Genomic DNA, 13,589 nt, shown 5'->3' with positions numbered 1-13,589 from the left:
AGTCCCTTCTCTTTGTTATATGCACTAACCCAAATGACTCGGTTGCCACTGTTGTGTCTGCCTCTGCTTCATCTCCTGTCCAGTTTGACCGTGTCACTGTTGCCCTTGACCTTTGACCTCTCAGTGAGTATTGGATTACCTAAAACAAAAGCCAGTCAGTCTTCTAAATCTGAGTTCTTTATTACTTGTTTTTAAAGCACCACAATCGCACTGGGAGGTACGCTGGGGTAAATATCTCAAATCAAAGCTTATATTGATACATGCTCTGGTGCTTCTGTTATTTGTTCTAACCTTGGAATAACCATTAAATCCCCAATCAAGAGCTGCATATCAAGCGTTCCAGTGTCTGGGTTGATGTTTGACCCGCCGAGGAGCCTCACCCATTAGATAAGATAATTAATGAGATGTTCAGTGCGCTGATCCTGAGGTCAGTGAGCTTGGGCAGGAGCAGATGTACCTGCTCTCAGAAGCGACTATAAATGGAGAAAACGCTATTGTGCACCTGTTCAACACGTCCCTTCAAGCTCCTTCATTAGAATTGTTCAGAACTATTCAGTGTTAGAATTATTGATTAGACACGAAAGAAAAGCAGGGTGGACTGTGGAAAGTGGTCTGGTCATCAGATCTCTAATCACTCAAGGGGGAACCTGACCACACTGTCAGAGAAGCAACTCTGACAAGAATGTGACCTTCCAGAATACTTCCTAAAGATCGTACCATACCAGTGACACCTGCCAGTATTCCCTGAAAGGACTTGAATATCTCATTAAAGCTAAAGCAGGATATTCTGTCATTAAATTCTGTCATTCTGTCATTCTTACTGTCATTCTTAAAGCTAAAGCAGGATATTCTAAAGAGAATTTAAGCAAACGTGTTCTAACGTTTGTTTATCTTATCTGATGTTTCTCTGTGATCAATGGATTTGTATTTCCATCCATGAAGAAGTCAAACTTGTTGACCACTTTTTCTTCCTTCTGCTTGAGATTTTGGATTGTACTGACATGAAGCTCATCATTGAAGCTCATCCTTGAAGCTCATCTTTGAAGCTCATCCATGAAGCTCATCCATGAAGCTTATCCTTGAAGCTCATCCTTGAAGCGCATCCTTGAAGCTTATCCTTGAAGCTCATCCTTGAAGCTCATCCATGAAGCTCATCTTTGAAGCTCATCCATGAAGCTCATCCTTGCCCAGGTAGTGAGCCTTTCTAGGTCTGGCATAATCCTCCTGAAGCTCTAACAGAAGGTTGTTAGAGCTTCTCTCTCACAACCTCTTTGAAAACTCTCTCACGGTTTTCAAACACAGACTGAAGACCCATCTCTTTGTAAAGCACTTATAAGCACTAATCTACTGAAGCATTGGTATAAATCGTAATTGCACTTTATCTCTGGGAACACTTGCTAATGTAGTCTTGTAGGTATTTCAGTCTCGCTAGGTATTGCTCTGTGTCTAATCTTATATTTTGTTGTCTTCTTTCTAGGTATCAGCACTGGCAACTGTTTATGGCAGTGCTTGAGCTTGAGTAGTTTGGACTTAAACCTGTTTATACTAGATAGAGATGCATATTCTGACTAAACACTTAGCACTTTTGTAAGTCGCTCTGGATAAGAGCGTCTGCTAAATGCCGTAAATGTAAATGTAAATGTAAATGTTGTTGGACTCCAGACTTGTCCAGGGAGCCACTCTATTCCATTTTAAACAGATGCGACTGTGTTTGTGACTGTGTATGTGACTGTGTTTGTGACTGTGTATGTGACTGTGTTTGTGACTGTGTTTGTGACTGTGTATGTGACTGTGTATGTGACTGTGTTTGTGACTGTGTATGTGACTGTGTATGTGACTGTGTTTGTGACTGTGTATGTGACTGTGTATGTGACTGTGTATGTGACTGGGTATGTGACTGTGTTTGTGACTGTGTATGTGACTGTGTATGTGACTGTGTATGTGACTGTGTATGTGACTGGGTATGTGACTGTGTTTGTGACTGTGTATGTGACTGGGTATGTGACTGTGTTTGTGACTGTGTATGTGACTGTGTATGTGACTGTGTTTGTGACTGTGTATGTGACTGGGTATGTGACTGTGTATGTGACTGTGTTTGTGACTGTGTATGTGACTGTGTTTGTGACTGTGTCGGTGCAAACCCATGTGGGATTTTGACCCATATGTACTGTCATCAAGACCAGCCACAGCACAGCCAGATTTCTGATGAACTTTTTGACTGCCCTGTGTGGTCCAAGACACCTGGTGCCTGTCTCAGCCTTTTGGACTTCTGTGTTGATATAGATCTAGAAGAAACACCGAAAATATTTTGCTCTCAATGCTGAACAACACGATTGCTCAAAAGAGATCAAGTTGTCCTCCCTGTGATAGATAAACCTCGAGATCTTCCAGATAGGTCAGAGAATCCCTGGGCAGTGCTTGTGTACACCGCTGGGTCTTTGGGCAGATTTTGCTCTTGGTATTTGGAAAACCTCTTGAACCTCCTTTTAACTGGACTTCCTCGTATTTAACTGAGGTCTCACTGCCTTGTTCAAGGTATCGTAGAGGCACTGGTATGTCTGATTGAGCTGAGATGAACACTTGTTTTCTAGTTCTTCCTCTGCCTCTTGGCTGTGCCACTGTGCTCCATGCAGACCTTCTTCTGGGGGTGTTCTGGGCCTCAGACTGGGCTGAATTCTCCTCTCCTTGCTCCGTTATATTGCCATGTTGGGGCGTGAAGCCATGACTGAGTTTGGGTGCTTTGATGTTCTTCTTCTGCTAGGCTGAACCTTTCTGAAGTGCAGCTGATAATTATTTCTGACACAGCCTGTGCTCAGCAGTTGACATCTGTCTTAGCTTCTGCTCCAGTGATTCTGGCCGTCGTCTCCTCAAACTGAAGTCACGTCTGTGTTTGCTGCCTGGAGGCCAACGGTATTGCACTGCACTGTGTTGTGAAAGTCAAGTCAAATTCATTTGTACAGCACTTTTTGACTGTTGTCACAAAGCAGCTTTACACACGTCCGAGCCCAAGCCCCCCCAGTGAGTAAACCAAAGTCAACAGTGACCAAGAAAATCTTCTGGTGCTTTGGCAGGACTGAGGGGTGAATACAGACTGCACTCGCTCTCATGACCAGTTACGCCCGTACGCTGTGATGTTGTCTCCCCTACCAACCTGCTCTCTGCTCGTGTCGGGCATAATGAACTTTGAGGCCATGTGGATTCCTACCCAAACTGTGGGTGACACATAGCAGCACATTCAGGGCGAGACTCATTCAACCACAGGAGGTCACTCCTACCTGCAGCCATCAAACTTTATAACTCCTCCCTCAACGTGTGACACTATGGTTAATCTGTGTAATACTTTATATGGTATTCTCCATGTTTATTAACGCAGCCAATGCCACTTTACTGTATTCTAGTGAATTTATATTAGTGTGTATATTGCAAATTTATTTTTATTGTAGAGTATTAAAATTAGAGTGTTTATTCTTTTACATTAAATGTTGCAAATCTATTAGCCACAATTTACCTTTGGGATCAGTAAAGTATGTCTGATTCTGAGATGTATCCTTCAGAGACTCGGGGACACCCGATCAGTCACAATACGTAATCAAGCATTTTGTCTTTCAGACATTTCACTTTCATCTCTGCACTGTCCAGGACTCTGATTTAGTGAGATTACAGGGTACACACTGGAATTACAGGCTAGATTATCACAGGCAGATTTTAGAGGCTCTGACCTTATATGGCTATTTGTGTCATACGTTTGTGTGTGTGTGTGTGTGTGTGTGTGTGTGTGTGTGTGTGTGTGTGTGTGTGTGCGCGCCTTTCCATGTATGTGCCATGCTCTGACAAATTTGTGGTGTGAATTCCAAAAACCGTAGCCGGAATTCAGTATTTGAGACAGAATAAATAACCAACAACTCTGTTTCCTGTCTCTTTTCTGTTTTCACAACTGGATAAAATTAAGATACCATTGTAGTGTTTGACCTGCCGTGATTGGCTGTGGGTTTGTGAAAAATGAATATTAGCACAGTGTTTTCATTATCTTGGCCATACAAGAGTCAGGGTCCCCATGAGTCCTGCCTGTGTGTTCTGATCGCATTACTTTCATTACAGGTTTGTCCAAACCAATTTACAGGTTACATGCTCCACTAAAGCAGGTCAAACATGAGCCGTCTGCTTGTGCTTTTTTTTCTTCCTTGTTCCTTGTTGTTTAATAATAGTTGTTGTTGTTTATTGATAGTTGTTGTTTATTGATGATTGTTGTTTAGTGATAGTTGTCCAGTGATTGTTGTTGTTAAATAATAATTGCTGTTTAATGATGGCTGTTGCTGTACAATGATAATCGTTGTTTAATGATACCATTACTTGATTGGTCAGATTGGTGTGTTTTCCACCATAGATATAGAGGCCGGTGATTATTCATTTTGCCTGTCCTGCTTGTTTTTGCATAGCTCATTAGTTATGTAATCTCACGTCATACCTGGATTTGAACTGACCTGAACTGTCAGTCATTCTGTCTGCCTGGATGTCTGTATGAAACATGGAGGTGGAGTCTCTGAGCTCACAGTGGTCCTCCGCACGAGCCCAGCACAACTGACCTAGGTCAATCGAGAAGGTCGATTGTGCTGTGTACAGTGATGATAAAGAACATTTAAACAGCATTTCTGATGTAGTTTATGATAGAAGCTGCACATCTCTGTGGTCAGAGAACTTGAATTTACATGGCTATGAGTTCAATTCCAGCTAATGAATATTACATTTTTATCCCTAGGACATGAATTCCAAAGTATCTCTTCTGGACAAAATTGTCAGCTCACAAAATGCTGGTGTCATTTTTTAAAAGTGGCAGACAATATAATAAGAAAAATATTGTGTGTGTTATTTTTGTACATTTTCTATAAATGTGTAAATTACAACCCTGACTATGGGAGATGGTTTGAAACTGCACTGTTTTTTTATGCGAATCATAAAGCATTTAATTTAGGCTGCACTCAAATAAAAGAAAATCTTCTGTCAAACACAACGATTCAAAAATGTCCTGAAAAAGACATTTTAACTGTACTGCAAGAAACAGGCGGTGAGTGTTGTGGATCCGTTATATCCCCGTGCTGACTGTCAGATTAAGACTAATCCTGTAAACGTGGGCTGAATGGAGAGGGAGACGCCTCAGGTTTCTCATTCTTGCAGTGCAAAATTAACTGAACTCTTTTACGAAGCAGTAATGCTGGATTAACGCCCTCAGTGTTTGGTGTCCGTGTTGTGTGGGGGCTGTATGTGTGTAAGTTTGGATTAATGCCCTCGGTGTTGGTAGAGGCTGGGTTTGATGTCCGTGTTGTGTGGGGGCTGTATGTGTGTAAGTTTGGATTAATGCCCTCGGTGTTGGTAGAGGCTGGGTTTGATGTCCGTGTTGTGTGGGGGCTGTATGTGTGTAAGTTTGGTTTAATGCCCTCGGTGTTGGTAGAGGCTGGGTTTGATGTCCGTGTTGTGTGGGGGCTGTATGTGTGTAAGTTTGGATTAATGCCCTCGGTGTTGGTAGAGGCTGGGTTTGATGTCCGTGTTGTGTGGGGGCTGTATGTGTGTAAGTTTGGATTAATGCCCTCGGTGTTGGTAGAGGCTGGGTTTGATGTCCGTGTTGTGTGGGGGCTGTATGTGTGTAAGTTTGGATTAATGCCCTCAGTGTTGGTAGAGGCTGGGTTTGATGTCCGTGTTGTGTGGGGGCTGTATGTGTGTAAGTTTGGTTTAATGCCCTCGGTGTTGGTAGAGGCTGGGTTTGATGTCCGTGTTGTGTGGGGGCTGTATGTGTGTAAGTTTGGATTAATGCCCTCAGTGTTGGTAGAGGCTGGGTTTGATGTCCGTGTTGTGTGGGGGCTGTATGTGTGTAAGTTTGGATTAATGCCCTCGGTGTTGGTAGAGGCTGGGTTTGATGTCCGTGTTGTGTGGGGGCTGTATGTGTGTAAGTTTGGTTTAATGCCCTCAGTGTTGGTAGAGGCTGGGTTTGATGTCAGTGTTGTGTGGGGGCTGTATGTGTGTAAGTTTGGATTAATGCCCTCAGTGTTTGGTAGAGGCTGGGTTTGATGTCAGTGTTGTGTGGGGGCTGTATGTGTGTAAGTTTGGATTAATGCCCTCAGTGTTGGTAGAGGCTGGGTTTGATGTCAGTGTTGTGTGGGGGCTGTATGTGTGTAAGTTTGGATTAATGCCCTCAGTGTTGGTAGAGGCTGGGTTTGATGTCCGTGTTGTGTGGGGGCTGTATGTGTGTAAGTTTGGATTAATGCCCTCGGTGTTGGTAGAGGCTGGGTTTGATGTCCGTGTTGTGTGGGGGCTGTATGTGTGTAAGTTTGGATTAATGCCCTCAGTGTTGGTAGAGGCTGGGTTTGATGTCCGTGTTGTGTGGGGGCTGTATGTGTGTAAGTTTGGATTAATGCCCTCGGTGTTGGTAGAGGCTGGGTTTGATGTCAGTGTTGTGTGGGGGCTGTATGTGTGTAAGTTTGGATTAATGCCCTCAGTGTTGGTAGAGGCTGGGTTTGATGTCCGTGTTGTGTGGGGGCTGTATGTGTGTAAGTTTGGATTAATGCCCTCAGTGTTGGTAGAGGCTGGGTTTGATGTCCGTGTTGTGTGGGGGCTGTATGTGTGTAAGTTTGGATTAATGCCCTCGGTGTTGGTAGAGGCTGGGTTTGATGTCCGTGTTGTGTGGGGGCTGTATGTGTGTAAGTTTGGATTAATGCCCTCGGTGTTGGTAGAGGCTGGGTTTGGTGTCAGTGTTGTGTGGGGGCTGTATGTGTGTAAGCTGTTTCTGTTTTTTCACAACCGTATTTCCCCCTTTTTCTGTCTCTTTTACTTTCTCTCTCACCTTTTTCTCTCTCACACCTCCCTATTTTTCTCTCACAAACATCTCCCTCTTTCTCCCTCTCTCTGTTTCTGCCTCTTTTCTTTTTATCTCTCACAGTTTTTGCTCCTGTCACAAACCTATCATCATCATCATCTTCACCATCATCATCATCGACAGGTATTCCAGCAGGTCTCCAGTCTCATGCTCCTCCTCCCTCTTGCCAGTGAACGATCCCCCCTGATTGGAGAGGTGTCCGCGTAGCCGGTTGTAGCTCAGCTGCTGCACCCAGCCCCACATGCTGAGCTGTGTGGAGATGCCCTTTACTCCACCCTTTACTCCACCCTTTACTCCACCCTCACCAGTGAGGTGGCAGCCAGAGTCTCCCTGACGGAGTCTAGCCATACGCTTCTCATCCACAAGAACTTCAGAGTCAGGGCAGAGCTGAGTCCCGCCAGCCTATAATATTAACAGCAGAGCACCAATCTGAGGCAGATCACACCTTAGCACTGCATTTTTCAATAAATGGAGACATTTGTCCCGTGCACAGTGCAGCTTGTGTTTTCCCTGTGTGCTATAGCGCCCCCGCTGGAGACGAGGACTGCTTGCACCTAACCAAAGAGAAGAAAGCGTGTAACACAACTTGCATAGCTGAATGTGCTTTAATAAATCATTATGTTTCATTTATTATTTCAGCAATTCCACTCTGAAGGATCATTTAGTTGAAGAGTAGTCTAGTGGTTTTTGCAAATTAGTTGTGCCTGTGTGTGTTGAGCGAAGAGGAGGCCTGACTATTTTGACAGTGTTTAAGAGTGTAATTAAGTGTGGTGAGAGGCTCTTTGTCCAGTTGGCTCAGCTGGGCCAGGCCCACTGGACTGCACTGCGCCGACGGTTTCCCCTCATTAAGGGCCAAATATGGTGAAAGAAAATACGCATGGTTTATGTCAGAGAGAGCGGGAAGGAGAGAGCATGCGGGGAGGGGTAGATGAAGGGAGAGAGAGAGAGAGAGGTGTGAAGTGAAGGAGAGAGAGAGAACGCCAAGATTGATGGAATGTTCCAGTGGCGTTCTGTAATGCTGGAAGAGCTCGAGTGCTTCGCATGGATCCCACACCTTCTCTCCTCAATCCCACATCTTCCCCTGCTGCTCAGACGGTCCGGGCCGCCGGTGTGGCTCCGGCACCAGGTCGCTGCTCTCGACCCCTCCACGACCCCTCCACGACCCCTCCACAACCCCCACCGGTGCGGCTGTGCCCCTCACGCTGCTCAGCATGGCGGTGGGGGGCAGACGGTCCACCTTAGACGCCCACACCCTTAATTACTGTACAGACACTCTCAGGAGCAGTGGCACACACAGACACACACACACACACACGCACACACACACACACCTACACAAACACACACACCTACACAAACACACACACCCCTACACACACCTACACAAACACACACACACACACACACCTACACACACACACACACACCTACACACACACACACACACACACACTCTCAGGAGCAGTGGCACACACACACACACACACACACACACACACACACACACACCTAAACACACACACACACACACTTTCAGGAGCAGTGGCACACACACACACACACACACACACACACACACACACACACACACACACACACACACACACACACACACACACACACACACACACACTCTCTTAGTTTTTGAGACGTTTTTCAGCAGAGGTGAAGCACGCACTTGAAATGTGTTTGGGAAAATACACAGCATATGGCCCTTCTGCGAATGTATCTGGATAATGATCGTTGAGTCCCCTGACCCAGTTTAACAGGCAGTACTGCAGAACAATTAGAAATGTGCAGCACAAGCTGTAATCTCATTTAAACTCACTTAAAAATCGAATATTCTCTGTTACTGTTTTCATTATTTTGGGTATTTTTTGTTCACACTTTCCAAAGTTACACACACACACACACACACACACACACACACACACACACACACACACACACACACACACACACACAGTATGTGTGTCATCATCCATCGTTGTTGGCCCAGAGAGATTGATGAATGTCCAACACATGAACAGAAAGTGTGGTGCATGATGGGAAGTAATGCTGTTCACCATATCGCCTGCAGGCCTCAGACAAGCCAGGCAGTGTACATGCTCCTTGACAAACAAGTCACAGTTTCTTTTAGTAAAGATAAAATATTGTTTGTGTGTGTTTAAAAAAGCTGATATAAACAGCCAGCAGACACAACTGGTGAATATGCCCAAAAGGTGAATATGCCCCAAAAGGTGAATATGCCCCATTTCTGCATCAGAACACCTGGTAAACTGCAGCACACGGAATTAAAGTAGAATCACGAGGTGAGCGTGTAAAATGTCAGCATTAAGATGAGGGTATTTACATATTGGGTGACCCACAGAGGATGCACAGAGCCTCTTTCTGAGGAGGCTGTCAGTGGCAATGTTTGTAATTGGAAGAATGTCTGTTGGCCTGGGTCGAGGCGGCTAGGTGTTCTTACATTATTAGTTCCAACACATGAACCATGTGAAATGTGGGAGAAGCCTCACGATCGGTCTGAGTTGAGGTCTGAACTCCAGACTTTCTGCGGGCTGTGTTCTTAAGGTCTGCAGACACACACATCTCCTGCCTTTCCGTAATATGCTGTGTCTAATTTTTTTTATAAATTTCACTGGTTTAAGATTTTTCTAGTTGCTAAAGTAATAGTCCAGGTAGAAAAATATTAATGAGATGAATAATGGATTAAAGAGAACAGAGCCCGTTGTTAGTGCACGTTTATGGTACCGGCTGACGGCTAGTTTTTCCTGACGAATTTAATCTAGTTTGGGATTAAATTGTGCTGTCAGTGAACGGTTTGAATTAATCTTGGATTTCATCTGTAAAAGTAGGTAAAGTTTAAATTGAAGAAGCAAGTTTAATTATTTTGAGGCAACATATTTTGAAAGGTGTTATCATGAGCTACAGGGTTCTTCACCCACCACGGTGGCTAAACCGGAAATACAATTGCCTGCAGAGAAATCCCAGGGCAGGGTGATTCTCTGCTCAAAATCCTTTTTAGCCATGGATTAAACTTAAACTGTGTCCGTAAATCGAGCCATAAGTGACACTGAGAGTTACAATACACAACTGGTTCGGTATTACATTATGGGAATACGCAAATGGAATTTCCAATGTCAAAACAAACCCAGCTCTGTGTGTGTGCATCTGGTGTGTGTGTATGATATACGTGTGCTGTCTGTGTGTTGGCTGTGCTGTTGATGCTGTCTGAGCTGTTTGTGCAGTCTGTGTTGGCTGTGCTAATAATGGTCACGTGTGCTGTCTCTGTGCTGTTTATGCTGTCTGTGCTAATAATGGCCATGTGTGCTGTCTGTGCTAATAACAGTCATGTGTGCTGTCTGTGATGGCTGTGCTGTCTGTGATGACTGTGCTGTCTGCAATGTCTGTGCTGGCTGTGCTGTCTGTGATGACTGTGCTGTCTGTGATGACTGTGCTGTCTGTGATGGCTGTGTTGTCTGTGATGACTGTGCTGTCTGTGATGACTGTGATGTCTGTGCTGTCTGTAATGACTGTGATGTCTGTGCTGGCTGTGGTGTCTGTGATAACGGTGCTGGCTGTGATGTCTGTGCTGTCTGTGAGGGCTGTGCTGTCTGTGATTACTGTGATGTCTGTGCTTGTTGTGCTGTCTGTGACGTCTGTACTGGCTGTGATGACTGTGTTGTCTGTGATGTCTGTGCTGGCTGAGATGGCTCTTCGGAGGCTTTGAGGTGTGGAGTAGTGTGGGAGCAGCAACCATGCTGAAGAAGAAACAACTCTTATTGAGGTCATGTCATGTTTTGTTGTTGCTGCTTGATTTTGGTAAATAACAGTAGGTCATTTAAATGTCTTTATTCATATATCAGAGAAGGATATCAGCGTTCATTTATCAGGCCGTGCTGGCTACGTTTTTGTCTGAAGTGCTGGCTACAGATCTGGCTACACTGTTGACTACAGTGTTGGATACAGTGTTGACTACAGTGTTGACTACAGTGTTGGATACAGTGTTGACTACAGTGTTGACTACAGTGTTGGATACAGTGTTGGATACAGTGCTGGCTACAGTTCTGACTACAGTGTTGACTACAGTGTTGGATACAGTGTTGGATACAGTGTTGGATACAGTGTTGACTACAGTTCTGGCTACAGTTCTGGCTACAGTGTTGGATACAGTGTTGGATACAGTGTTGGATACAGTGTTGACTACAGTGTTGACTACAGCGTTGGCTACAGTGTTGACTACAGTTCTGGCTACAGTGCTGGCTACAGTGTTGACTGCTGTGCTGTGTGCTTGGGCCATTATGAGTGAGCCCATAATGCTGGAATCTCTTTATCCATTAAATGTGTCCTCTCCTGGCATCCATAGGTCAAGCCCCACACATCTTATAATGGAACGTGAGTCATTTGAAGTGTCTTGCACTAATGGTTGAATTGGGTCATATGACGTCTGCTAAAGAGTCTAAAATACTGCCATAACACATTCACTCTTTCTTTTACATTCACTTTATTCTTGTCTCTCTCTCTCTCTCTCTCTCTCTCACACTTATATGGTCTCTCTGTTTCTGTCTCTCTTACATTAATATGGTCTCTCTCTCTCTCTCTGTTTCTATCTCTTTTACAGTAATATGTTCTCTCTCCCTGTCTATCTGTTTCTGTCTCTCTTACACTAATATGGTCTCTCTCTCTCTCTCTGTCTCTCTCTGTCTCTCTTTGTGTCTCTGTCTCGGTGTCCTCCTCTCTCTGTCTCTCTCTCTCACGCACCTGCACTCCCTTTCTCCAACTCTCCCTCTCTCTCTCTCTGTCTCTTTCTCTGTCTCTCTCTCTGTGTCTTTCCATGGTTCTCATTAGCAACACAAACACATGCCTTGAGCCCAGTGATCCATCACAGTTGCGGTGCGCTGGAGGACACTGCTGTCGCGCGCCTGCCGATATCCGGCAGCGGCAGCGTGTTTGGAAGCGGAAGCGGCCGTCAAACGTGCCGTTTTTCCCCATCACGTCTGCTCCTTCGAGACGATCCATCCGAAGCAGCTGGAGAAAATATTCCTCTGCCTTCTCTCCCGTTCACAAAACAGGCACTGTGAAATCTACCAGGTGTGTGTCACCTTCAACAAGAACTCTGTCTCCTTGAAGCACAAGGACTAGACTGGCAGTAAAGTCCTATCTCTGTGACCTTCCTACCTTTGTTATAGTGCAGAGGAAAGAAGAACCCTGATGTTTGTTGGCATATCCAGACCAAGAGAAAGACTCTGTCTGCTACTCCTGTCAGTGCTGTCATGTTCAACTGGTGACATCACAGCACTGACAGAACATTTGACATGAAACACAACCAGGCGCCAACCTCAACCAGGAGGAACCCCAACCTGGAGGAACCTCAACCAGGAACCAGCCTCAACCAGGAGGAACCCCAACCTGGAGGAACCTCAACCAGGAACCAGCCTCAACCAGGAGGAACCCCAACCTGGAGGAACCTCAACCAGGAACCAGCCTCAACCAGGAGGAACCCCAACCTGGAGGAACCTCAACCAGGAACCAACCTCAACCAGGAGGAACCCCAACCTGGAGGAATCTCAACCAGGAACCAGCCTCAACCAGGAGGAACCCCAACCTGGAGGAACCTCAACCAGGAACCAACCTCAACCAGGAGGAACCTCCCTGGTTTGCACAGCCCCTCCACCAGCTACCAGTTTGCTGTCAGCTGGCAGGTCTGGTCCTGGACATGCCCAGTAGAGGTTTGTTCCTACCGTAACCTGCAGCATCTAATCTAATCCAGTTTATCAAGGCCTTCAGACGCAGTGAAATAGTAGCAATAATAGAGCTATTAGGGTGAAACTCCACAGAGTGGTAGACCTCCAGGAGTTTGTGGACTATCGATTAGTGTGAATTGATTAATGATCTCTCATATGAGAAAAAAGGGGGAAAATTAGATTTAGCTCTTAAGGGCAAATCGTACAGGGCGTTTAACTGAACAATTTTCATGAGCCTTTTCATGCAGTGGTGCGTATATTCTCAGCACATAATTAATTATTATCGTTGGGTCTGAATGTGGACTGAGTTTAATGGCAGATCTGCTCAGCTGAATGAATCACTTATTTGACTACACCTGCTCTACACCAGCACTACACCTCCACTACACCTGCTCTACACCAGCACTACACCTCCACTACACCAGCTCTACACTGATACAACACCTACTCTACACCAGCACTACACCTCCACTACACCTACTCTACACCAGCACTACACCTCCACTACACCTACTCTACACTGATACAACACCTACTCTACACCAGCACTACACCTCCACTACACCTACTCTACACTGATACAACACCTACTCTACACCAGCACTACACCTCCACTACACCTGCACCCCCCCCCCCTCCTATCTGTTCAGTCGAGCTCGACCCTCAGTTACTCCATGAATCATTGTTCTCCAGCCAGTTCTATCTTGTGTTGCTTCTTTCAGTTCGGCTATTGTCATTCCCATGTCACTCTTGATGGTATCGAGCCATCGGGCTCTTGGACGACCTTTCCCTCTCCTTCCACTGACCATTCCAAGCATCACATCTTTTTCTAGGGATTGTTGCTGCCGCATGATGTGACCAAAGTAAGCTAACCTTTGCTTGGTAATCCTGGCTTCCAGTGACAGTTTGGTCTTGATTTGGTTGAGGACCTCTCTGTTGGTGACCCTTGCTGTCCATGGGATCCGTAGTAGTTTTCT

The 13,589-nt window shown here is 45.4% G+C and overlaps 1 protein-coding gene across 2 annotated transcripts in view; it reads left to right on the top strand.

Annotated features, from left to right (window-relative positions):
• chrm3a (cholinergic receptor, muscarinic 3a) overlaps window positions 1-13,589 on the top strand; it is a 107,484-nt gene that overhangs the window by 48,813 nt on the left and 45,082 nt on the right. The window contains exon 1 of one of the 2 annotated variants that reach the window (XM_076977655.1): window positions 1,020-1,191. The exons of the other annotated variant lie outside the window; for it this stretch is intronic. The gene's annotated coding sequence lies outside the window, so the exon portion shown is untranslated. Of the gene's footprint in view, window positions 1-1,019; window positions 1,192-13,589 lie in introns of those variants that run through there. 2 annotated transcript variants of the gene reach the window in all.

Source organism: Brachyhypopomus gauderio, chromosome 17, assembly GCF_052324685.1.
Source record: "Brachyhypopomus gauderio isolate BG-103 chromosome 17, BGAUD_0.2, whole genome shotgun sequence".
In the NCBI taxonomy this organism is placed as follows: Eukaryota; Metazoa; Chordata; class Actinopteri; order Gymnotiformes; family Hypopomidae; genus Brachyhypopomus; species Brachyhypopomus gauderio.
The sequence above is the reverse complement of the archived record's forward strand: the minus strand, read 5'-3'. Positions and strand labels throughout refer to the sequence as shown.